Source organism: Cavia porcellus, unplaced genomic scaffold, assembly GCF_034190915.1.
Source record: "Cavia porcellus strain 051 isolate PalLab524CR breed Dunkin Hartley unplaced genomic scaffold, mCavPor4.1 scaffold_18, whole genome shotgun sequence".
In the NCBI taxonomy this organism is placed as follows: Eukaryota; Metazoa; Chordata; class Mammalia; order Rodentia; family Caviidae; genus Cavia; species Cavia porcellus.
The window spans coordinates 15,443,988-15,469,119 of NW_026947501.1; the positions used below are offsets into that span (position 1 = coordinate 15,443,988).

Consider the following 25,132-nt stretch of genomic DNA (forward strand, 5'->3'; position numbering starts at 1 on the left):
GTTTGTGATTGGTTCATTGCTTAGTGCTGGGATTAGCAATGCAAGTGCCACACCCACAATGGGACAGATAACCTATATACAGTATAAGGAGGGAAAGAGACTGGCTCCTCCCTTTTTACCCCGTGTGTTCTTGTTGCTTTTGCTGCCTTCTACCACCATGAAGGGTTGTCCCCAGCCATGCTATTCTGCCTTGGAGCCAGCAGATTATGGATTGAAACCTCTACATACTGAACTAAATAAACCTTTCCTTCTTTAATTTGGTCATCAGGCATTGTGTCCCAATAGTAAGAAGTAACTAAGGCACAATTTGATACCAGGAGTGGGGTCGTTGCTGTGATTACTTCACAAAGCAGTTCAATAGTCTTTGAGAATGGTTTGTGGGAAGAGAGTGGACAGTTTCAGAGTTGTCTCCTGAAAGAGAAGTATTAGACAAGCAAGCACCTCCCCTCCCTGGTAAGTGGAGGCAGTGGGGCAGACTGCAGCCCTTCCAAGGAGAGAACCAACAGTGTCTGCTGAGATCCATGCCATGTTGGAACTTAGGACCCTGGGAAGCCAAGCAAGCACCTCCCCTCCCTGGTAACCAGAGGCAGTGTGGCAGACTGTAGCCCTTCCTGGAGGAGAACCAGCAGCAGCTCCTGAGATCTGTGCCATGTTGGAACTGAGGATCCTGTGAAACCAAATGACCATCCTGCCTCCCTGCTAAGCAATAGTGAACCTACTGCTACATGGCCTAGAGTCAAATATCCCACTTCCCTTATCCTCCTTCTCCTCCCCTCCCCCCCCCACCCATTAGCAAATGGGAATCAGAAATCTGAGCGTCTCCTGGGAGGTTGACCATAGCAAATAATGGGGGACTTCCTTATACCATTTCTTTGAAGGCAAATATTTTTATTACTATTTTGCTCTTTTGTGATTAATGGTACTGCTTTATTCAATATTCTGTTTCGATAAGTTCTATAGTGTTCTATATTTCATCTCATTTTGATATACATGATTGAAAGAACAACTATTATAAAGATAACAAAATATACTGTGATACCTATTACTGTTATCCCGGTAACCTGCTGTGAAGTCTGTACCAATTTCACCGTATGATCTTAGTTGGCTTCATTCTGACTTGTTCTGTTGTATACTTTCAAAATAAAATTTTTAAAAAGAAGGGAGAGAGAAGGGCTAGAATGCCTTAGGCTGTTCATTATGGAAGATTCTGGTCAGAAATCCTGCCATTAAAGACCAGGCTCAGGAAATTTCTGCTGGGCAAGACTGTACTGGCTGCTGAACTCTGGATGCAGAGTCCTAGGGATCCAGGTACTCAGCCCCTAAACCCCAAAAAGAAGAAAGCCTAGTTACTGCTCCTACTGGCAGCAGACCTTGGCATCATCCACGTGACAGTGGTTTTAGGTGCATGCAAAATATAAGAGTTATGGGATTATAAAGGCTCCCACTAAGATTTCAGAAGCCTTATGAGACCAGGAAGTGTTCCCCTGAGAGAGCAGTATGCAAAGCTGTAAGTGTGAAGCCAAAGGTGCAGTGGAGACCCCAGAAGGTTGGAGAAGCCAGGAATGTGGATTCTGGGGAAACCAGCAAGGAGCAAAGTGGGCCTGAAAGAGAAGCCATGGGAGCTCTAACCACTGGAAGTGCCGTAGGTGCAGAGTCATGCAAACCCTTTGGAACTAAGTTTCACACAGATTGCTTTGGATGTTCCACATGGAACTACAGGGGGCTAGATTATAGGATCCAAACCTCTCTTTGAGGTGATTGTTCCTCAGGGGGCACTGCCAAGAGACATTCCTTGCCCCAAGGAATCTCTGTTTCAATTCAGTTGCTCTGGTGGATGTTGGACTTGCTTTGGTTCCATTCTTTTGTATTCCTATTTGTAGCTTTTGGAATGGAAATATTTATCCTGTGCCACTGAATGCTGGATGTACTTAACATTTTATTGTACAGGGTCTTGCAGCTAAGAGTTCACCTTATATCTCAGAGGACATTTGGAACTTGGACTTTTCAGCAGTGCTGAAACTGTTAGGACTTTGACAACTGTTAGAGATGGACTAAATGTCTTTTGCATAAAGGGTTGTACATGAGTCTTCAGCATTCCAGGGACAGAATGCTATGATTTGTGTCTGGATGTCCCCCCAAAGCCTCATACAGTTATAAGGGGGATTGGCTTTTTAGAGGCAACCAAATCTGTAGTTTGTGATTGGTTGTCTAGTGCTGGGATTGGCCAGATGTACTGAGGCAAATTCCAATGATATCAGTCCCGCCTCCCCAGGGTATTCACAACTTGAACACTTGGCCTCTTCTTCTGTGACCACAGCGCACGACTGTGACCAAGCTCAGCCTTCATACACCTGCATATAAGGTTTTGTCTTAGAAGAGACAGTGTGGGCAATGCAAGGAACCAAACCAGGCTCTTGCAAGGAAATCCATTTCACTAACATAGATAGCAGCTAGGATGTTCAGTCTTGGGAGACAGCTGTCCATGAAGTGGAGTCAATTTCTTATCATTCAGTTCTTAGGAGCTGCAATGATGGTTTCATCTTCAAACCAACTATACAGCATGGTTGGAGCATTTTTCCTGGAAGCTTAACCATGAACTTGTCCCCCACCATTTCCGGTGATTCTAATGATGACTAAATATTATCTAATAAATCCACTTTATTCTTGAAACAGAGTTTTTTTTGTTGTTGTTGTTGCTTAAAACCAAGAATTCTGACAAAGGATGTTTGGAAAGCTGAGAGAACAGTAGCCTAGAGGCAAGTGGACCTTTGACTCTTGTTGGCGCTTTGTGGGGGCTCTCTCCTCTGTTGGTCTTTAGCAACAGGGTTAAGGGTGGGGGTCATCCCTTCTTGGGGTGACAGGGAACTCATTCTTTCAATACAAGACAACCTTGTGTGTGATGGGCAAGCCTTTCTTTGAATCAATACTGTCTGCAGATGAAGTTCCTTTGATGGGCACCTAAAACTACAATACAGAGGAGCTTCAAAATGTGACCTCAGGGCTGGCTTAAGCTTCCTCGCACCCTCTTTCCTCTCCTTCCCCTGACTGTATCTCCATTTTTATACCTGTCTAGACACTCAAATCCATCTGCCCTTTCTCCCTTACTAAGCTCTGTCAAATTTGCCATCAACCTACTCAGATATAATAACTGAGCTAGCTTAGAACAGTGTCCTTTAACAGGAAGATCTGTGCGATACAGGAACTGAGCTTCAGGCTAAAAGACCATGCATTCTGGTGCCATTTCAGACATGAGAGAACTTTATGCTTGGTTTGCTTTTCATTGTTGTTGTCGTTCTTATTCTTGTTAGCAGTGAGAATTTCCCAGGAAACCAGGAGGCCATCAACCAGGAAGGACCTTCACATTTATGGAAAGCCCGCATCCACGCAGGCAGAATGCTGGGTGCTTTCTCCAACATCATCCCACTTCCCTGGCCCTCGTGGCTCTGCTCCCACCAGCCACGTTGCTAATCTTCCTTCTGCCCAGCCACACTTTACCAGACACCTGCGTGGCCACCCCCTTCCAGTCTTCAGATCTCTGTTCAAACATCCTTAGGAAAAGACAGCTCCCAGTCACCTAAAGTCATGTTCCCCTTACTCTACTGTATTAGTTCTCCATGTACTAGTCACTCATGACAGCCTTACTTACTCATTTATTGCTCATACCCCCCTAAACATCATTGCTGTCATAATGTAACTGCTAAAAAGGCAGAGATCTCATCATTCTTCACTGCCTTTTTTTCCTAGCATGGAGTAAATGTTTAATAAATTTTTCTGAATAAATTAAATTCATGCAGAATGATATATTATTCCAACCTTTAGGAAAATAGAAATATTTGGAAAAATTTAATTATTTTAGATCTCCCAGTGAACTTGTGACTAAGCCTATATCTAAACCTGAATCTGTACAACAATGGGGACCAAGCTTACTCACCCACCCTTACCATGCAAGGCAGGTTAACCACAGAAAACACTAAGGCCCACTTCCTTTTTTTTCTTTTCTTTTTTTTTTTTTTTTTTTTGGTATCAGGGATTGAACTCAAGACCTCATGCTTGCCAGGCAGGCACTTACACCTCTGAGCTATATCCCTGGCCCATAAATGAAGGACTTTTTTTTGTACCAGAGATTGAACACATGACCTCACGTTTACCAGGCAAGCGTTTGCACTGCTGAGCTAAATCCCTGGGCTCTAAAACCCACTTGCTAGCTCCTCGGTAACCTCAGTGACCTGCCTGCTAGATTGTACTTATATTGTTTAGTATAGCACTAGTTGCTACCACTGAAAAGCTTCCTATCTAAGTAGATTAAACCAGTAAAAGAATATGATGTGGGTGTTCATAGTAAGAATAGAGGGGCTGGGGATTTAGCTCAGTGGCATAAGCGCCTGCCTTGCAAGCAGGCAGTCGTGAGTTTGATCCCTGGTACCGATAAAACGAAAAAGACCAAAATAATAATAATAATAATAATAGAAACCCAAGCTCCTTCTAACCTGTGGATCAGCCACCCTCAACAAACGGCTTTCAGGGAATCACTGTCATTTAACCAGCGTGAGGATCACACTATGAAAGAGTTAAGGCAGCCCTTCTTCTCACTGTACATTGGTTGTCACTCAGTCAAATAGCTATTCCCAGCTGCAAGGGAGTCTGGGAAATGTACTGTTCCTGTGAGTCCAGGAAGAAAAGAGGTTGATGATTGAACATCTGCATTTAGATCTAAGCAGCAGCTTCTCTTAGGGGTTTCAGTACCCCAAATGCTAAGTGGAAAGTCCCTGAACAAAGTAGTTCACCTCTGAGACCTACAATTCAGGCAGTCCTAGGCCAAATCCCAGGCTCAACTCCGACTGCCTGTTGGCCTAAGTCTATATAAATAGGGTCAGAATTAATATCTACAGTTATAGTGAGGAGTGGCTGAGATAATACCTACAGGTGTAAAGGAACCTGGATACATTGCTATTATTATGGGGATGGAACTCAGAAGGGAGTGCCAGCTTTTTTTTCTGGTTACTCCTGTATTCTAGTGAGGTAGTGATATGCAGAGCCACTCTGGATCTCAAAGCTTCAGCAAGACAAGCTTTGTCCCCCCTGACAAGTGACCTGTGAATTCTTTCTGTTGCATCGTATTGATGGTTTCTGACAAATCCCACAGTATCAGTTCACGTAAGTAAGTTTGAAATGCCCTTTCCACTAACAAAGGAAATCTGCTATTAACTAATTACATTTTGGCTTTTCCTGTGTATGCTACAGAGGCTGGGAAAAAGAGTCTGAGTGTCAGATGACCTCTGGCATGGAGAAAGTGTGTGTGTGGCCAGCGCCCCACTGTCCATTCTCTGCTATAAATCCAGTGAATGGAGAAAATCCTGTGGAGGATCCCCAGTGCACAGTCTCAGGGACGCTCTGGTTTCTGAGACCAATATTTTTTCCATCAGGACCCTACTTCACAATCAAACCATGTATTTTTTGGTCACCTTGAGTAGGTCACTTAATTATTTTTCTGAATATCAGCAATTTTCTGAAATTTGGAGTTTTTCCATCCTTTGGAAACACTTCTCTAAAAATCTACTGGGGATCCTCACTCCAAAACTCTCCACTTAAACACTAGGCTTTTTTCTTCTCTGCCATTTCTTTATTAGTCCAGAGGAAGGCAAGGTGAATGGCAGGAATGGGCCTCTCACTGCCTCCATTCTGGCCTGGAGTGAGTTCAAATTCCTTTGCTAAGTGTCAGCTTCCTTATGTGTTACATGAGAGTATTTATCTCATGGGGTTGTCCCCAAGATTAACTGTGAAAAAAGTGGCTCAAAGCAGACACCATATAGATGTTAAGAGATGGCATCTCTGGCACCTACCCCAACTCTCCAGCCCCTCTTTTTTTACGATGTCACCAACCTAAAACTGCTCTTAAAATATTGTGTCTCCTCCTACACAAAGATATTCTCACTGCAACAATAAAAGATGCACTTGCTGAGAAACAGTGCATATTCCTGCACAATGGAAAAATCGTAGGGTTCTGTAAAGCTAATTGAGAGAAAATCCGTTAGGTGTCAGAAATCATGAGCATTGCCCAAAACGAAGCTGTCAATACAGGAAGAGACCAGGGACTTTAAATTGTACTCACACAAATCTATCCCCATCTCAACTGCATGGATAGATATCCAGAAACTGAAGTGATAAAGTAAATAAAAAATAGAACTGAGCTCTATTTGCAATTAGGATGCAGAAAATCACAAAGCCCGTTGTTTCCACTTTCACCATGAGAAGTCAGATAAGCCACAAAGTCACAGTGCTTCTGCTGAGGCTGGGAAGAAGGAAAATGAACTAAATTTCAGAAGGTGATGTTCTCTTCCTCGCAAGAAGTTGTGATACTTTCATCACTAGTAAAAGAGCAAAGAAAGATAAATCTTCCATGGATTAGAGTAAGGAGAAAATCTCTAAGAGTGAGTGGGTTTCCCTGACATGTAGTACCCTGAAGAATTCCTGACAAAGCCCAGCCACCCTCTCCACCGCTCTCCAGGACACAGGAGCATTATGCAGAGGGTTGGAGTAGGAGACACGGGGAGTGATGGCCCAGGTGTCATCTCCTTCTCCAGGTGCAAGGTTAAAGCAAGGTAAGGCAAGGAAAGCCTAGAGAACTCCTTCAGAAACACACAGCCTCTTCCAGGAATATGGCCCTGGCTCTTCATCCTCCATCCTCCAAAAGTTGCAGGCAGGACCTCTAGGTGGAGAATCTCAAGATGCAGAAGTCCATAGAGCAAAGACAGTGCCTCGGTGAACAAAACAATAAGCTGGCTGACTGTCCGATTGATGGCATGTAGAATTTTCTGGATTCTCATCCATGCTCGTATTCTGAACTCTGCTTACAGGAAAGCTTGATCCTTTCCTCAAATTGTTTGAGCCCCAGTGGCAAAATACATCTAAAAAAGAAAACCAAGAGATAACGGAAATTTAAAATCTCTTTTGTTCTTTTTAAAACATAATTACCAAGTACTTTTCAAAATCAATGTCTTAGTTACATTTCTTTTTTTTTTTTTTTTTTTTGTCTTTTTTTTTTTTTTTTTTAATCAATACCGGGGATCGAACTCACGACCGCCTGCTTGCAAGGCAGGCGCTTATGCTAAATGCTGAGCTAAATCCCCCCCTCCTTAGTTACATTTCTTGTGGCTGAAACAAAATACCCAACACCCATAAGTTAAAGAAAAAAAAGATTTATTTCAGCTCGCAGTTTTTATAGGTCTCAGTCCATAGTTGGCTGTCTCCAAAGGAGGGTGTCATGGCAGGGGGCACAGTAGAGAAGGAATAGTCCATGGCCGTGTGGGCAGGATGCAGGTGAGCAGCCATAAGCCTCCCTTTCCCTTTTATCCCTCAGGCTAGTAGTCTTTTGGGTACAGCTACCCTTAGGCAGTTGGGCCTTCCCACTATCTACACTCAGAACCAATCAGGGTAGTAATCCAGTGCCACTCTCCTTTAATCCCAGTATCACACTTTTAATCCGCATTCACCCAGCCTAAATTCAGCCACCTCCAAACAGCCCCTCCTAGGATTGCATGAGGCTTTGGAGCTTCATTTAGGTGCAGTCCATAACATCATAGATCCAAGAAGTTAGTGAATCAAGTAGATAAAATATCTCCCCCACTCTTGCTTCCACATACACATTTGTATTTTAACCTCTAAAAAAGACTGCTGATTGGCTGAGAAAATTAAAGTAATAATAACATGTTGTGGGGTTTATAGCATAAACAGAAGTAAAATATAAGAAAGCAATAGCTCAAAGGGCAAGAGCCAGGTAAATGGAATTATGTTGAGATAAGTTTCTGACATGGACCTCAAAATAGAATAAATGTATTTGAAGGTAGATTATTGTCATTTAAACTCTAATTTAATTTCTAAAGACTAAACATTAAAAATAACACAAAAAAGTGTAGCTATGGAGTCAATAGAAAAGGCAAAGTAAAACAGTAAAAATCACTTACCTAACCCCCAAAAAGCATATGAAAAAAAATTAAGCAAAGTACAAAACACACCTGACAAATAATAACATGGTAGACTTTTAGTACCTAACCATATATCTAACTACACTGAATGTTGTACTTAAACATAGCTATAAAGCAGAAATGATCAGATTGAATAAAAGTAAAATATAACCTAAAGCACCTAGTTAAATATAAAGAAACAAAAAACTTGAAAGAAAAAATTCTCTATGAATTAAAAAATTTTAGAAAAAAATCTCCATACAAACAATAAACAAGAAATCTGCACTATGCTATGATTAGACAAAGTGAACGTCAGAGCCCCAGGAGTTGAGGGCCTGGGAAGTGACTTCCAACATACTTGCATTCATTTGCGGAAAGCTTTGCATCATCACTCCCAGCAGTTAGGACCCTGCCCAGCTTTCTGAACCACAAGAGGAGGCACAGGAGGTAATGCAGACCTGACTGGGCCATACCTAGGGACCTCCATTGAGCCCCAGAAGCTGAGAGCCAGCAAGGTGAGTTCCAGTGCCCTTGCTCTCACTTGGGGAGAGCTTTGGACCATTGCTCCCAGTGGCTTGGACCCCACCTAGCACCAAGCAAGCCTAGGAGCCATGTACATAGAGGAAAATATAAGCCATATTTTTTCTGAAATGATAACAACTGAAATAAAGAAACAATTCTGGGAAGCTATGAAGAACTCAAATCAGAAATAATCACCCAGATAAAAGGAGAAGTGATAAATGTAATGAAAGAAATGCTGAACACATCTAAAGAAGACATAGTTAAAAAATTAGAGGAACAATGCAAAAAAATGGAAACCCTGAATGAACAATATAAGAAGCAAACAGATGTATGAAGCAGATTCAAAGAGATATACAGGAAATCAAAATTTCCATTGAAAGTTGGTAAAACAACTTCAAAAAAAGTGAAGATATAATTTCAGACCTTGAAAACAAAATTGCACCTAGTGAACAGGAAAAGAAAGATCTTTTAAAAATAACAAGGAAAGGGGCTGAGGATTTAGATCAGCAGCATAAGTGCCTGCCTTGCAAGCAGGCAGTCGTGAGTTCGATCTCCAGTACCGATAAAAAGGAAAAAGACAAAAACAAAAACAAAAAAAAAAAAGGGAATCAGAAAATAACACTTCAACAGTTGTAAGATGATGCAAAGAAAAACAATGTAAGATTGATAGGGATAAATGAAACAGAAGGGGATAGCACAAATGATATCAAGAGGCTATTTACAGAAGTAATAGCTGAAAATTTCCCAAACATGAGAATGGAAACTGACATATGGATCAGTGAAGCATATAGAACTCCAAATAGCCATAACCAAAATAAAACTACACCCAGACGTATAATAATCAACATCCCAGAAATCCAACATAAGAACAGAATATTAAAAGCTATTAAAGAGAAAAAACAGATCAATTATAAAGAAAAACCTATCAGAATCACAGCAGAATTCTCAACACAAACAATGAAGTCAAGAAGAGCATGGAGTGAAGTATTGCAGATCCTAAAGGAAAATGACTTCCAACCCAGACTGATGTACCTGCAAAACTGTCCTTCAAAATGGATGGAGAAATAAGATACTTCTATGACAAAAAACAGCTGAAGAACTTCATGACCACCAAACCAACACTGCAAAGAACACTGAAAGACATTCTAGATAGACATAGGAAAAAACCACGAAGCAAGGCAGACATTTAAACAGAGTTGAAAGATAAAGAAGCAACAGCAGAAAGATAACATGTAAAAAATAAACCATATATAACAGTTACAGTCATTAAGGTAAATGGCCTCAATGCACCAATTAAAAGAAATAGACTGGCAGAATGGATCCAGAAACAACATCCAACCATATGCTGTTTACAAGAAACCCATCTAACCCAAAAGGAAACTATAGACTGAAAGTCAAAGGATGGAAAACAATACTTCATGCAACAGGAACTAAAAAAAAAAAAAAAAAATCGGGGTAGCTATTCTGTTTGCAGACAATGTGAACTTCAAACAACGAATGATCCAAAGAGATAAAGAAGGTCACTACATACTAGTTAGGGGAAAACTTCAAGAGGAAGAGATAACAATCTTAAATATATATGCACCAAATTCAGGAACACCCAGCTATACAAAACAAGTATTAACATAAATGGAAAATCAAATAAGCAATAACACAATTATAACAGGAGACCTTAACACACTATTGACACAAAGGGACAGATCAATCAGATAAAAAATCAGCAAAGAAATAACAGAACTGAATCACACCTGTGATCATATGGACTTGATTAGATGTATACAGAGTGTTCCATCCAACATCAGAATATACATTCTTCTCAGCAGTACATGGGACATTTTCTAAAATAGACCATATAATAGTCCACAGAACATACTTAAGTAAATGCAAAAGAACTGAAATTATCCCATGCATGTTATTGGATCATAGTGCCATGAATCTAGAAATTAATGATAAAATAAACTGCAAAAACTCCACAAACACATGTAAATTGAATAATACACTCTTGAGCAATCAGTGGGTCACAGAAGAAATTAAACAATATCTACAAGCAAATAAAAATACAAATACAACTTACCGGAATCTGTTGAATGCAATGAAAGCGGTCCTCAGAGGAAAATTTATTGGAGTGAATTCCCACATCAGGAAAACACAACAAACACAAATAAATAACCTAATTCTGCACCTCAAACACCTAGAAAAAGAAGGACATGTCAAGCTCAAAGCCAAAAGAAGGAAATAAATTATAAAGATCAGAGCAGAAATTAATGCAATAGAGACTAAGAAAACAATACAAAGAATCAGTGAATCAAAGAGTTGGTTCTTTGAAAGAATAAATAAAGTTGATAAGCCCCAAGGCAACCTTACTTTAAAAAGGAAAGGAAAAACTCATATTCATGCAATAAGGAATGAAAAAGGTGAAATCACTACAGTCTCTGTGGAAATACAAAGATCATCAACACCTATTTTGAAAACCTTTACTCTCATACGTTCAATAACAGAAGAAATGGACAGATTCCTAGAAACATATGAAATACCAAAGCTGGGTCAAGAAGATGTAAAACTGCTGAATAACCCAATTTCTATTAATGAAATTGAAAATGCAATTAAATCCTTACCAATAAAGAAGAGCCCAGGCCCAGATGGATTCACTGCAAATTCTACAAGAAATTCAAAGAAGACTTAATGTCGACACTCCTCAAAGTCTTCAACGAAATTGAAAGGGATGCAATTCTTCCTAATTCATTCTGGAAGCAAATATTACTCTAGTACCAAAACCTGAGAAAGACCCAACTGAAAAAGAGAACTACAGGCCAATCTCCCTAATGAACATAGATGCAAAATTTCTCAATAAAATATTGGCAAACAGGATGTAGCAAATCATCAAGAAGATTATATACCAATGCCAAGTGGGATTCATCTCAGGAATGCAGGGATGGACCAACATACATAAATCAGTAAATGTAATCTACCATATCAATAGGACCAAAAATAAGAATCACATGATCATTTCTATAGATGCAGAAAAACCTTTTGATAAGATCCAACACTTATTCATGATAAGAAGCTTACAGAGAATTGGAATAGATGGTCTTTACCTCAATATGATAAAGACCATTTTTGACAAACCATCAGCCAGCAGGTAAGTATTTTTACCACTGTTTTGCTTTATTCTATCATATTAAGTGGCCAAAAACTGAAAGCCTTTACCTTAAAATCAAGCACAAGACAAGAATGGTCCATTATCACCACTCCTATTCAACATAGTGCTGGAAATACTAGCCAGAGCAATTAGAAAACAGACAGAAATAAAAGGAGTAAGCATAGGAAAAGAGGAAGTTAAATTATCATTACTTGCAGATGACATGGTACTCTACATAGAAGACCCCCAAAACTCCGTTGCAAGACTCCTAGATATAATAAATAAATTCAGTAATGTAGCTGGATACAAAGTCAACACTCAAAAATCAATAGCATTCCTATACACTAACAACAAAATCACTGAAAGAGAAATAAGAGAAGCCACACCCTTCACAATAGCATCCCAAAAAAATGAAATACTTAGGAATCAATCTAATGAAAGAAGTTCAAGTTCTATTTAGGAAAAATTATAATACCTTGAAAAATAAATTGAAGATGATCTCAGAAAATGGAAAGACATCCCTTGTTCATGGATAGGAAGAGTAAATATTGTGAAAAATGGCCATTCTACCAAAACTGTTATACAGATTCAATGCAATCCCAATGAAAATATCATCAACATACCTCATAGATCTAGAGAAATCACTCCTAAAATTCATCGGGAACCATAAGATACGTAGAATAGAATTCTAAGCAACAAAGGCAAGGCAGGAGGCATCACACTCCCTGACTTGAAGCTATACAATAAAGCTCTTGTAACAAAATCAACATGGTACTGGAATAAAAACAGACCTGAAGATCAATGGACTAGATTAGAAGATACAGCTACAACTACAAACACCCTCAGACACTTTATCTTTGATAAAGGAGCCAAACATTCACTGGAAGAAAGATAGTCTCTTTAATAAATGGTGCTGGAAAAATTGGCTCTCCATATGCCAAAAACCATAACTAGACCCATGCCTATCACCAAGTACTAAACTAACATCTAAATGGATCAAAGATCTAAATATTAAAACAGAAACACTAAATCTATTGAAAGACAAAGTAGGTAAAAATCTTGAAGACATAGGGGTAGGTAGAGAATTCATGAACAAGAATCAAACCACATGGGAAATACTTCCCAGTATCAATAGCTAAGATCACACCTTATAAAGTTTCTGCATGTCAAAAGAAATCTTCAGCATAGTGAAAAGAAAACCCAAAAATTGGGGGAAAAAATCTTAGTGAACTGTCCCTCAGACAAAGGACTTCTGTCTAGAACATATAAAGAATTTTAAAAAATCAGACCCCCAAAACTCAAAGACCCAATCCAAAAACTAGCATCTGAGATAAATACACAGTTCTCAGATGAAGAAATACAAATGGCAAATAAATACATGAAAAAATGTTCAGCATCATTAGGGCATCATTAAGGAAGTGCAAATTAAAACCACACTGAGATTTCATCTTACTCCAAAAAGAATGGCCAGGATCAAGAAAACTACCAACAACAAATTGGGAGAAAAGGAACTCTTCAGCATTGTTGGTGGGAGTGTAGACTGGTGCAATCATTGTGGAGGTCAGACTGGAGATTCCTCAAAAAGCTGGGATTGGAAGTCCCATTTGACCTAGCTATTCTACTTCTGGGCATATTCCCAGAAGAACTGAAAACATTATATGTGCACCCATGTTTATAGCAGCACAATTGTAATAGCCGGATCTTGGAAACAACCTAAGTGCCCATCAATTGAGAAATGGATAAAAAAAAAAAAAAAAAAAAAAGATGTGGTAGGCTGCAGCCACCCCAGGGTGAGAACCACCAGCATCTCCTGAGATTTGCACCATGCTGGAACTTAGGGTGCTGGGAAACCAAGCAACCAGCTCGCCTCCCTGATAAGCGTGTTGGGGTGTGGCAGGCTGCAGCAACCCTGAGGGGAGAACCACCAGCGACTCCTGAGATCTGCACCATGTTGGAACTTATCATGCTGGAAACCAAGCAATCAGCTTGCCCCTGGTAAGCGGCTGTAGCTTGCCAAGCTGAGGCCACCCCAGGGTGAGAACCACCAGCGTCCCCTGAGATCTTCACCATGTTGGAACTTAGGGTGCTGAAAACCAAGCAACCAGCTCACGTCCCTGCTAAGCAGTACACCAGTAAGCCTACTGGTGCAGGGGCTGAGAATCAAACATCCCACCTCCCCTCCCCCCATTAGCAAATGGAAGCCAGAGATCTGAGCATCTCTTGGGTGGCTGACCATATGTAATATAGCAAATAAAGGGGATTTCCTTCTACCATCTTTCTGAAGGCAAGTATTTTTACCACTGTTTTGCTTTATTCTGATTAATGGTATTGCTCTATTCAATATTCTGTTTTGGTAAGTTCTATAATGTTCTGTATTTCATTTTATTTTGCTATACCTGATTGAAAGAGCAACTATTGTGAAGATAATGAGATATACTGTGGTACCTATTACTGCTATCCCAGTAACTTTCTGTGAAGTTCTGTACCAATTTCACTAGTCTAAATTGGCTTTGTCCCATCTTGTTCTGGTTTTTTTGTTTTGTTTTGTTTTTTTGGTTTTTTTTGGTGCTGGGGATCAAACTCATGACCCTGTACCTGCCAGGAAAGTGCCTATGCTACTGAGCCAAATCCCCAGCCCTGTGGTTGTATTTTATTACCTTCAAAATAATAAAAAAACATTTAAAAAGATGTGGTATTTTTATACAATAGAGTACTACTCAGCTATAAATGATTACATTGAGATATTTATAAATAAATGGACACAACTTGAGACCATACTCATAAGTGAAATAAATCAAATTCGCATATATAAATACTGTATAGTCTCCATAGTATAGGAAATGGTAAGACTACATAAGATTTAATGGTAAGAGTACATAAGGCAATCATGGCTCCCCCTTATATTGCTTTGAAATCTTATAATGTTTTCATTCATTGGTTGGAATGTCTTTATTGTTTTGTTTGATTTTATTATCTGTGATGGTATGAACAGCTACTTTGAAGAAAACAAGGCATTATGGCAGCCATTGCTGATTTAATATTATCTTGCTTTAAAGTCCTACTATACTTTTGTTCTTCTGTTTCCATTGGTTCTATCATGTGTCATATTGGATTTCAATATGTATGATAGTATAAACAATTTTTTGAGGAAAATGAGATATTATAGTAGCCATTGTTCATTTTCTGTTATTTGGTTTTGAATGTCCTGTAATACTTTCATTCTCCTGAATGTTTTTATACTATTTTGTTTTGTTTAATATTATTGTGTGCAAAGGTATGCTCAACTGTTTAAAGAAAAGAGACATTATGGTAGCTACTGTTAATATCCAGTTGTCTTGTTGTGAAGTGCTAGGTTGCTTGAATTGTTCTGTTCTGATTTGCTTTATTCTGTTCTCTTTTGTTTTATTCTCTTTAAAATAAAATTTTAAAAAAGACAAAGTGAACTTCAAGACAAACAATCATCCCAGATAAGGTAAGCATTTTATAATCATGAATATTTTTTTAATTCTCTAAAAGTCCTAGCAATCCTGTGTATAAAATCATAACAGTCTTGCAAAATTTTCAAGAACTTAATAGACAAATACAGAAAAATTCACATTAACAGTTAACAATTTTAAAACCCCTTTTCCAGCAAATAATATAACAAATAGACCCAAAAAATCAATAAGGCTATGAACGAGCTGAATACTACTTTTACCAATTTGACATTTTTGGCATTTATAAAACACTATACCCCGCACCAGCAAATACTGATTAATTTCTACTGAACCTGAATCATTCACCAAGGCAGAGTGCATGATAGGCCATAAAATAAATTGAAAAATAAATAGAAGACTCAAAGTCATTTCAAAGAATTAAAATAATATTCTCAAATCAAAATAGAATTAAATTACATTATATTTATAATACAATTCCTACGAAGTCCTAAAATATTTCAAAATTTAAATATCCCATTCTAAATAAAGCATAAAAGGAGTCAAGGGAAATTTTTAAATGCCTAACTGAAGAATTTTTTAAAGCACAACATAATAAAATTTCAGAGATGCAAATAAACCTGACCTGAGAGGAAACTTTAGAGCCTTTTATGTAGGCAAAGATGGCTTCAAACTCTTGGCAATCCTCCTGCCTCAACTTTTGGAGTGCTGGGTTATAAGCATGCACCACCACATTTGTCTGAGGTTAGAGCTTGTAAATGTCCATATAAGAAAAGAAATCAAAGACCTAAATTTTCACAGTAAAAAGCTAACTAAAAGGGGAAGAAAATTCAAATCAACATGAAGCAGAAAAAATTTTATTAAATAGAAAATTGACAACAAATCAAGAGTCAAAATTTGGATATTTGAAACAATGAACAAAACTAACAAATCTTTCATGAAACTGCTTAAAGAGGAAAAAATAATTACCAAAAAAAAAGCAAGTGAAAGAAGAGACTTCACTGTAAATCCTAAAGAAATTAAAAGACAAAACACGAATATATAATAAATAAATGGATGCCAAAATATCAATAATTTTATAAGATAGAAAAAAGTCTTGAAGTAATACTTACCAGAACTAAAATAAGAAGAAATAGAATGTCTAACTTGCCCTATGTCTAATAAGAAATATAGAAAGGTAGATAGGCTAGAGAGCATACCAGAAAAGCAAGACTGGTTTAATGTTTGAAATTGTTTCATGTAATGAAAGAAGAACGGGTTATACAATCATTTCATTAAATTCTCAAAAAAGATGTTGGGTCCACCCAAAGGAATGCAGCAGCTAGTGGGAGCCTAATTCATCCCTCCTCCAACCTTCAGGAGCTCAGCAACTGTCAAGAGCATCAGCGACCCCTCCCTCACACCCAGAGGACCTTGGCAGGCTAGCAAGAGTGTGGGTGAGCCCTCTGTCCACAAGAAGGAACCTGGGTGGGCCTCTGAGAATGCCAGTGAGCTCTCCTACCTGGAAGAACCTGATGGGCCTGAGAGACCCTCTATAACACAACAGGACCCATGTTCAGGTGGGTCTGGCAGCCTTTAAAAGTCTGAAGCTGCACTAACAACATAAGCTAAAGGTTGGTTCCCATCAATGTTCCTAGGCCAGTCAACCCAGGAAGAAGCCAGGCCTCACCCAACTGGCACTGCAGGAGGAATTCGGGTGACTGGCTCCTCTCCTACACTGTGGGATCCAGCAACTAGGTGAACACAAGACACACAGTAGGACTCTAAGACACACATGACAGACAGGCAAGACTAGCAGGATTGAAAACACCAAATTGGAACCAAGAAGTGAAAATGACAAGATAAAAAGCAAAATGCAAAATGGAACAGGAGACATCAAGAACAGAACCCACTGGAAAACACACATCTGAAATTTCTGAAAAGATAGCAAATGAAGTAAAAAAACAAATCCATGAGGCTATAGAGGAAATCAGATCAGAAATAATCTCTCAGGTTAAAAAAAAAAGAAAAGAAAAGGCAATGTTAATGAAGGAATTGTTCAGCACAGCTAGAGAAGATACAGATTTTTTAAAACACAGAAACATAGGAAAATGATAGAAACTTTGAATGAACAATATAGGAAAGAAATACAATGCATGAAACAGATTCAAAGAGATTTCAGGAAATTAAAAATTCCACTGAAAGTTGGCAAAACTTGGTTTGAACAAAACTAAAGATAGACTTTCAGATATTGGGACCGGACTTCCAGGAGAACATGGCGGATAGATAGCAGCAGCTATGGAGGCTCTCTGAGATACCCTGCTTAGAGTCCAGGAATGAGGCAGTGTGAGGAGTCCTAAACAGGGGGAGATGTACCCTGCCAACCCAGGGATGAACTAAGCTAAGAGAAACCAACTGGAAATGCAATCCCAGTGCTATAACAGGAACAGATAAGGTCTCAGCGTGGAAGCTGGAGCCCGTGCTGCTGGAAGCTGCAATTTGAATTTCCTGCTGCCGCTGCTGTGTCTCAATTGGCATGGCAATGAGAGAGACACGTGAAAACTCTGAGAGTGAGAACCAGTGAACGGAGTTGAGAGTGGGACTGGCAAGGACCCCTGCATTGACCTAAGGTGAGTGAGCAAATCGGGGACCCTTCCATAGAGTAGGAGGCTTCAGCAAAGGACATACTGAGACCAGGCAGACTTGCCAGAACAGGACGCTGCAGTGACTTTAGTCGCATATTCCCCTCTCAAGTGGGATTGGTAGGGAGTGCCTGGCCTGGGTGATGCCGCTGACTAAGACACAGTAAGCTATCCCAAACCAGGTCCCAGCACCTGGAGGTGCACCCTAGCGGTGAAGCCTTTGGTAGGTTGACCTGGAGGGGTGAGCCTGGCAGAGGCTGCCCAGGTCTGTGTCTCCCTAGTACCTAGTACACTGCAGTAGGTGGGAACACCTAGCCGGCGCAATTCAAACAAACTGTAACAGACAAAGAGATAAAAAACTGGGCCTCCTATATTCGCTTGTATAGAAGGAACAAAAAGTATGGGAAGAGGAAGCAAAAAGAAATGGTCCTCAGTCCCCAATCCTGAGAACACTGATCCAGGAAAGGGAAACACAAAGGAAGACAGAAAACATGCAATATCAGACATGGCACCAATAGACATAAAGCAATATCTCCAGAGCCACATAGATGAGTTCAAAAGCAAAGTATTTAATGAAATAAAGCGAGATATAAGTAGAATAGTTAGAGAAATGCTAAGCACTGCCCAAGAAAAACCAGATGGTGGAATGGAAGAACAGAAAAAAAGGGGAGACTTGTTTGATGGAGAAAATAGAGATAACATAGAATACATGAAGCAGGTTCAAAGAGATTACCAGGAAAATAAAAACTCTATTGAAAACTGGCATAACAGCTTGAAACAAACCAAGGATAGATTATCTGAACTGGAGGGCAGATTTGTAATGTGGGAGCATGAAATGATAAACTTCTTAAAAATAACAAGAAAACAAACAGCAATAATACAAAGGCTACAAGATGATAAGAGGATCTATAAGTTAAGAATTAAGAACATAAAAGAAGTAGGGACACAAACAAATAGACTACAAAAGCTATTCACAGAAATAACCCAGGAGAATTTCCTTAATTTACCAAAAGGTAAAGATACTCAGATGTATGAAGCATCCAGGACCCCAGCCACCTACAACCCAAACAGAGCCACAACCAGGCATGTAATAATCAAAATTCCAGAAATACAATATAAGAACAGAATATTAAAAGCCATCAGAGACAAGAAACAGATCACTTACAAGGGAACACCCATCAGAATTACAGCAGATTTCTGGGCACAAACCATCAAATCACGAAGAGCATGGGAGGAAATAACTCAAGCTTTGAAAGAATAACCTCCAGCCAAGGAGGTTATTGATATATCCTGCACAACTGTCCCTAGAAATTGATGGAAAAACAAGATGCTTCCAGGATAAAGAGGAACTAGGGGAATTTGCAACCACCAATTCAACTCTACAGAGAATAGTGCAGGATATTCTAAAAAAGGAAAACACCAAGATTCCAGAAACAGTGGCAGAGAGGCCACAATGAATGGAGCAGAAAGTGAAATGAAGAAGACAAACTGACAACAAACAACAGAAAAAGAGCTCAACAGAAATGAGGCAGAGAAGATTGGATGGTAGGAACAGCTATTTTGGAGAAAACAAGACATCATAATAGCTAGTGCTGATTTAATATCATCTTGTTTTGAAGTCCCATCAAACTTGGATTCTTCTGTCTCCATCAGTCTTAACAGGTTATATCTTATTGGATTTTATTATATATGATAATATAAGTAAAAACTTTTATAAATAAGGAGATTATACAAAAACCATTGTTTATTTTCTCATAGTTGGTTCTAAATACCCTGTAATATTGTCATTCTCTTGAATGGTTTTACATGGTCTTGATATGTTTGGTGCTACAGTATATGAAGTTATATTCAAAGATTTCAAGAAAAGAGACACTATGGTAACTGTTTTTATGTCAGGATATCTTGTGGTGAAACACTATTTTGCTTAAATGGTTATGTTTTGACCTGCACTGTTCTGTTGTTATGCCCTCTTTTATCTCAATCTCCTTTTTTTTTAATTATTTACTTTTTATTTTTATCTTTTTAATTAAGGGGAAAATAAAAAATAGCAGGATACATTATAGTAACCTACTTTGATTTCCTATTAACTTGATTTGAACTCCTGTATTGCCCTCACCATCTTGTTTTGACTGATGTTCCTCTATTCTGTTTTGCTTGATAGTACCAAGTTCGAAAGTATAGGCAACAACTATGAAGACAATAAGATTCATTATGATGCCCATTCTGGTTGACTATTATCTTCTTCCAAAGTCCTCTAATGTCTCCAATGTTTTGGTTTTATTGGTTTTGTTCTTTACTGTTTTGTTCAATTTTATTATAACTGATGATATAGGCAATTCTTTTTAAGATAGCAAGAGGCATTATGGTAACCACTGTTGATCCCCTTGTATTGTGTTTTTACATTATCTATTATGTCCATCCTTTTGATTTGACTGACTCTGTTCTGTTATGGCACATTTGGTTTTACTCTCTTCAAAAAAAAGTAATAAGAACAGTGGGAGTAATAAAACTCAAAATGTGTAATTGTCATTGTACAAAAGAGAGGAAAAGAAAGTGCTTTAAAGGATATAACTGCATATATATTTAAGTGTATAAGATAGATAACCATATTACTGAATTTTCTTGGATCACTGAACAAAACTGTTTGCAGTCTCACTGTTTGAAAGTCCACTTCATATGCTTTAATTTTGTAACTTGAACAACTACTTCTAAGATAACAATATGTAATCTATTAACTAGTGATTCCCTACTGCTTATTCTTTCTGAAATTTGGTATAACTTGTACCCTTTTTCTGTTTTTTTTTCTTTTTCTCTTTAAATAAAATTTAAAAAAATAGCAAGGGTCCAAGAAATAACAATTCAACAGCTCTGAAATGATGCAAAGTAAAACAATATAAGACTGATAGGTGTCAATGAAAAAACAGCAGTCAGTGCAAACTGTATTTTTAAAAAACCTTTTTGCTGAAGTAGTAGCAGAAAATTTCCCAACCATAAGAACAGAATCTCATATGCAGGTAAGTAAGGCATATAGAACTCCAAACAGACATAATGAGAATAAATCGCCCAGATATATAATAATCAAGATCCAAGAAATTCAGCACAAAAACAGAGTATTAAAAGCTGTTAGTGAAAACAAACAGATAACCTATCAAGGAAAGCTCATTAGAATCACAACCCATTTCTCAACACAAGCCCTAAAGTCAAAAAGAGCATAGAGTGAAGTATTTCAAGTCTTTAAAGAAAATAACTTCCACCACACTGATATACCCTGCAACATGATCTTTCAAAATTAATGGATGAGTAGGATCCTTCCATGGCAAAGAACAACTAAAGAAGTTCGTGTCCACCAAACCAATTCTAGAAAGAGTATTGAAAGATATTCTAGATAGAAATAAAAATGACCACAATTCCCAGAATAACTGAAAGAAACCACAAGGCAAGGCAAGCAATTAAACAAAGGGGAAAAGCAAGGAACAATAACAGGAAAATAATACGAAAAAGATAAGTCAATGCATATTGGTTATAATCATCAATATAAACGGTCTCAATTCACCAATCAAAAGAAACAGATTCGCAGAATGGATCATGAAAAAAGATCCAACAATATGCTGTATACAAGAAACACATTTAGCTCAAAAAGAAACTCATACACAGAAAGACAAAGGGTGGAAAACAATATTCCATGCAAAAAAAGGGTAGATTTTCTGTTTGCAGACAAAGGGGACTTCAAACAAAAGTGATCAATAGAGATAAAGAATATCACTACCTACTTGTTAGGAGAAAAATTCAAGAAGAGACAACTATCATATACTATCACAGGAGCCCTGAATAAAATAAGACAAATATTAATAGACATGAAAATCAAGTATCAAGTTAATTGTAATAGGGAATGTAATGCCCCATTGTCACAAAAATATAGATCAACTAGACAAAAAGTCAACAAAGACAAAACAGACCTCAAACAAACTTGTAAACAAGTGGACTTAATAGACATTTACAGAGTGTTCCACCCAACATCAGAATATACATTCTCAGCTGCATATAAGACTTCTCTAAAATAGATCATATTAAAAAATAAAATAAAATCCACCATATACTGGCCATTACAACATGCCTAAGTAAATGCAAGGGAATTGAAATTATCCCATGCATATTATCTGACCATAATGCACTAAAATTGGAAATAAATGGCAAAAGAAACTGCAAAGACTATATAAATACATGAAAATTAAATAACCTCCTGTAACCAATGGGTTACAGATGAAAATAAAGAATAAATTAAACAATGTCTACAATTCAATGAAAATGCAGATACAGCATACCAGAACCTGTGTGATGCAATGAAAGTGATCCTAAAAAGAAATATATAGCAATGAATTCTCACATAAAGAAAATAGAAAGAGCACAAATAATCAAGCTTCTAGAAATGCAAGAGCAAATGAAGTCCAAAGCTCATAGAAGGCAGGAAATTATAAAGATCAGAGTAAACATTCATGCAACTGAGACTAAGAAAACAAAGAATTATGAACTGAAGAGTTGGTTCTTTGGAAGAATGAAAAAAAATCGATCAACTCTTAGCCAATTTTATCAAAAAAAGAAATAAAAATTCAAATTCATGCAGTGAGGAATGAAAAGGGTAAAATTACTATAGATTCTGTGGAAATTCAGAGTATCATCAATACCTACTTCAAAAATCTTTACTCATATAAAGTAAAGTAGCTGGAAAACACAGAAGAAATGGACAGATTCCTAGAAATTTATGAATTACAAAAGGTGAATCAAGAAGATATAAAAATTTTGAATAACCCAATACCAGTTAATTAAATTGAAAATATAAAAACTTGCCAACAAAGAAAAGCCCATGTCCTGATGGATTCACAACTGAATTCTACAAGAAATTTAAAGAAGATTTAACATCAATAATCCTCAAACTCTTTAATGCAATTAAAAAGGAAGCAGTTCTCCCTAACTCATTCCTGGAGGCAAATATTATTCTGATACCAAAACCAGAGAAAGACCTAACCAAAAGGAGAACTATAGGCTAATCTTTCTAATGAACATAGATGCAAAAATCCTCACTAAAATAGTTAACAAGCAGAATGCAGCAAGTCATTAAGAAGATTATACACCATGACCAAGTGGAATTCATCCCAGGAATTCAGGGATAGTTCAATATACACAAATCAATAAACATATTTGTTGTAGTCAGGGATTGCAAGGAAAATGCTCACATACAGGACATATAATTTATATTATTATTTCTAATTGTCACCCAAGGAATCAAATACAATAAACATACATGAAATCTGTTCACACACTTAAGACCTAGAGAATTCAGCTAAGAGCCTGGACCCCACAGCAATGTCCTGCTGAGTCCAGCTGAAGACCTAGAACCCATGACAGTCAGCTCCATGAGTCCAACTGGAGGCCTAGAGCCCACAACAATGACTCATGAAAGTCTCTTTCACAGATCTGCTCTGGGAAGAAGGCCTAAAGTTCAGAGGTAGAAAATAGAAAGTCCGTGCCAGTGGGATGAAGGATCTGTGCCAGTAGGTTGAGGGTTCTGCATTGGAGCCAGGAAGCAACACTCAAAGTAAGAACCAGAGCTCCCCCCAAAATTACAATATCCATCCTCTCAACAATGAGGTCCTGATCTCCTTCAATGATGAGAACAGCTGAGTTCATATCAGAAATCCAGCATGACAATCTTCTCCTGGAAATTGAGTAACACACCATCTTCCACTCTAGAGCCAAGAAGTAATACTCAACGTAAGGATCATAACTCTCTCAAAGTGAGCCACAGCCATTCTCACAAAACAAGGTCCCTGAGCTCCTCTGATGATGAGAACAGCCAAGTTCATATCAGGAAAGAAGATTAGCAAGTTCCTCTAGGAGAATCCATGGCAACAGGAGAACTAACAGTACCAAACAACAACTCTCCCTCTCCAGGTCTTCTTTTTGTGCTAGCAACAATCTTCACATTGGGCATCTGCACCCAGTACCATGCTGATTCAGTTCAGCCAATGTTTAAGTTGGCCATTGGTTTTAATCCACGACAGCAATACACCATATCAACACAGCCAAAGGCAAAAATCAAGTGAACATCTCAATAGATGAGGAAAAAGCTTTTGATAAAGTCTGACACTCATTGATGACAAAAAAAAAAAAAACTCTACAGAAAATCAAAACAGAGCTCTCTACCTCAAGCTGATGAAAGCTATCTATGACAAACCAAAGGCCAATATCATACTAAATGGACAAAAACTGAAAGCTTTCACTCTAAAATTGGGAACAAGAAAAGGGTGGCCACTATCACAACTCCTACTTAATATAATTTTGGAAATGATATCCAGGGCAACTAGACAAGAGAGGGAAATAAAAGGAATCAGGATAGGAAAGGCTTCTTAAATTATTATTATTTGCAGATGACATGATACTCTACATAGAAGACCCCCAAAACTCCATCAAAAGACTACAAGAGTTAATAAGCAAATTCTTCAGCATAGTTGAATATAAAGTCAGCACTCAAAAATCAATTACATTCCTGTACACAAACAACAAAGTCCCTGAGAGAGAAATTAAGGGGGAAATCGCTTTTCATAATATCATCCAAAAAATGAAATACTTAGGAATCAATCTAATGAAAGATATAAAAGATCCATATATTGAAAATTACAGTAATCTGAAAAGGAAAGTTGAAGAAGATATCAGAAACTGGAAAGACATCCTTTGCTCATAGATAAAAAGAATAAACATTGTAAAAATGGCCATACTCTCAAAATTGTTATATAGATTTAATGCAATCTCAATTAAAATGCCATTACCATACCTCACAGATCTAGAGAAAACATTGCTAAAATTCATTTGGAAACAGAAGAGACCCAGAATACCAAACGCAACCCTGATCAATAAAGGTAAGACAGGAGGCATCACAACCCCGGACTCGAAATTGTACTATAAAGCTACTGTGATGAAATCAGCACAGTACTGGCACAAAAAAAAAAAACCCTGAAGATCAGTGGAATAGGTTAGAAGATGCAAACACAGCTACAAATGCACCCTATCTTTGACAAAGGAGACAAACATGTTCACTAGAAGAAAACTTTTTTAACCAGTGTTGCTGGAAAAATTAGCTTTCCACATGACAAAGACTAAAACTAGACACATGTCTATTGCCATGCACTAAACTACAATAAAAAAGGGTCAAAGGTCTAAATATTAACACAGAAACACTAAATCCAATGAAAAACAAGATAGGTAGAAATCTTGAAGACATAGGGGTAAGCAGAGACTTCATGAACAAAACCCAAACCGCATGGAAGTACTTCAAAGAATCAACAACTGGAATCTTACTCTATTAAAGTTTTTGTGCTTCAAGAGAAATCATCAGCAAAGTTAAAGAAAACCCACAGAATGGGAAAGAATTTTACCCAGCTGTCCCTCAGACAAAGGACT

The 25,132-nt window shown here is 38.0% G+C and overlaps 1 long non-coding RNA gene across 1 annotated transcript in view; it reads right to left on the bottom strand.

Annotated features, from left to right (window-relative positions):
- Positions 1 to 2,640: 2,640 nt before the first annotated feature.
- Positions 2,641 to 25,132, bottom strand: part of LOC134471268 (uncharacterized) — a 29,892-nt gene continuing 7,400 nt past the window's right edge. The window contains exon 2 of the long non-coding RNA XR_010040567.1: positions 2,641 to 6,905. This is a non-coding gene — a long non-coding RNA (uncharacterized LOC134471268). The remainder of the gene's footprint in view (positions 6,906 to 25,132) is intronic.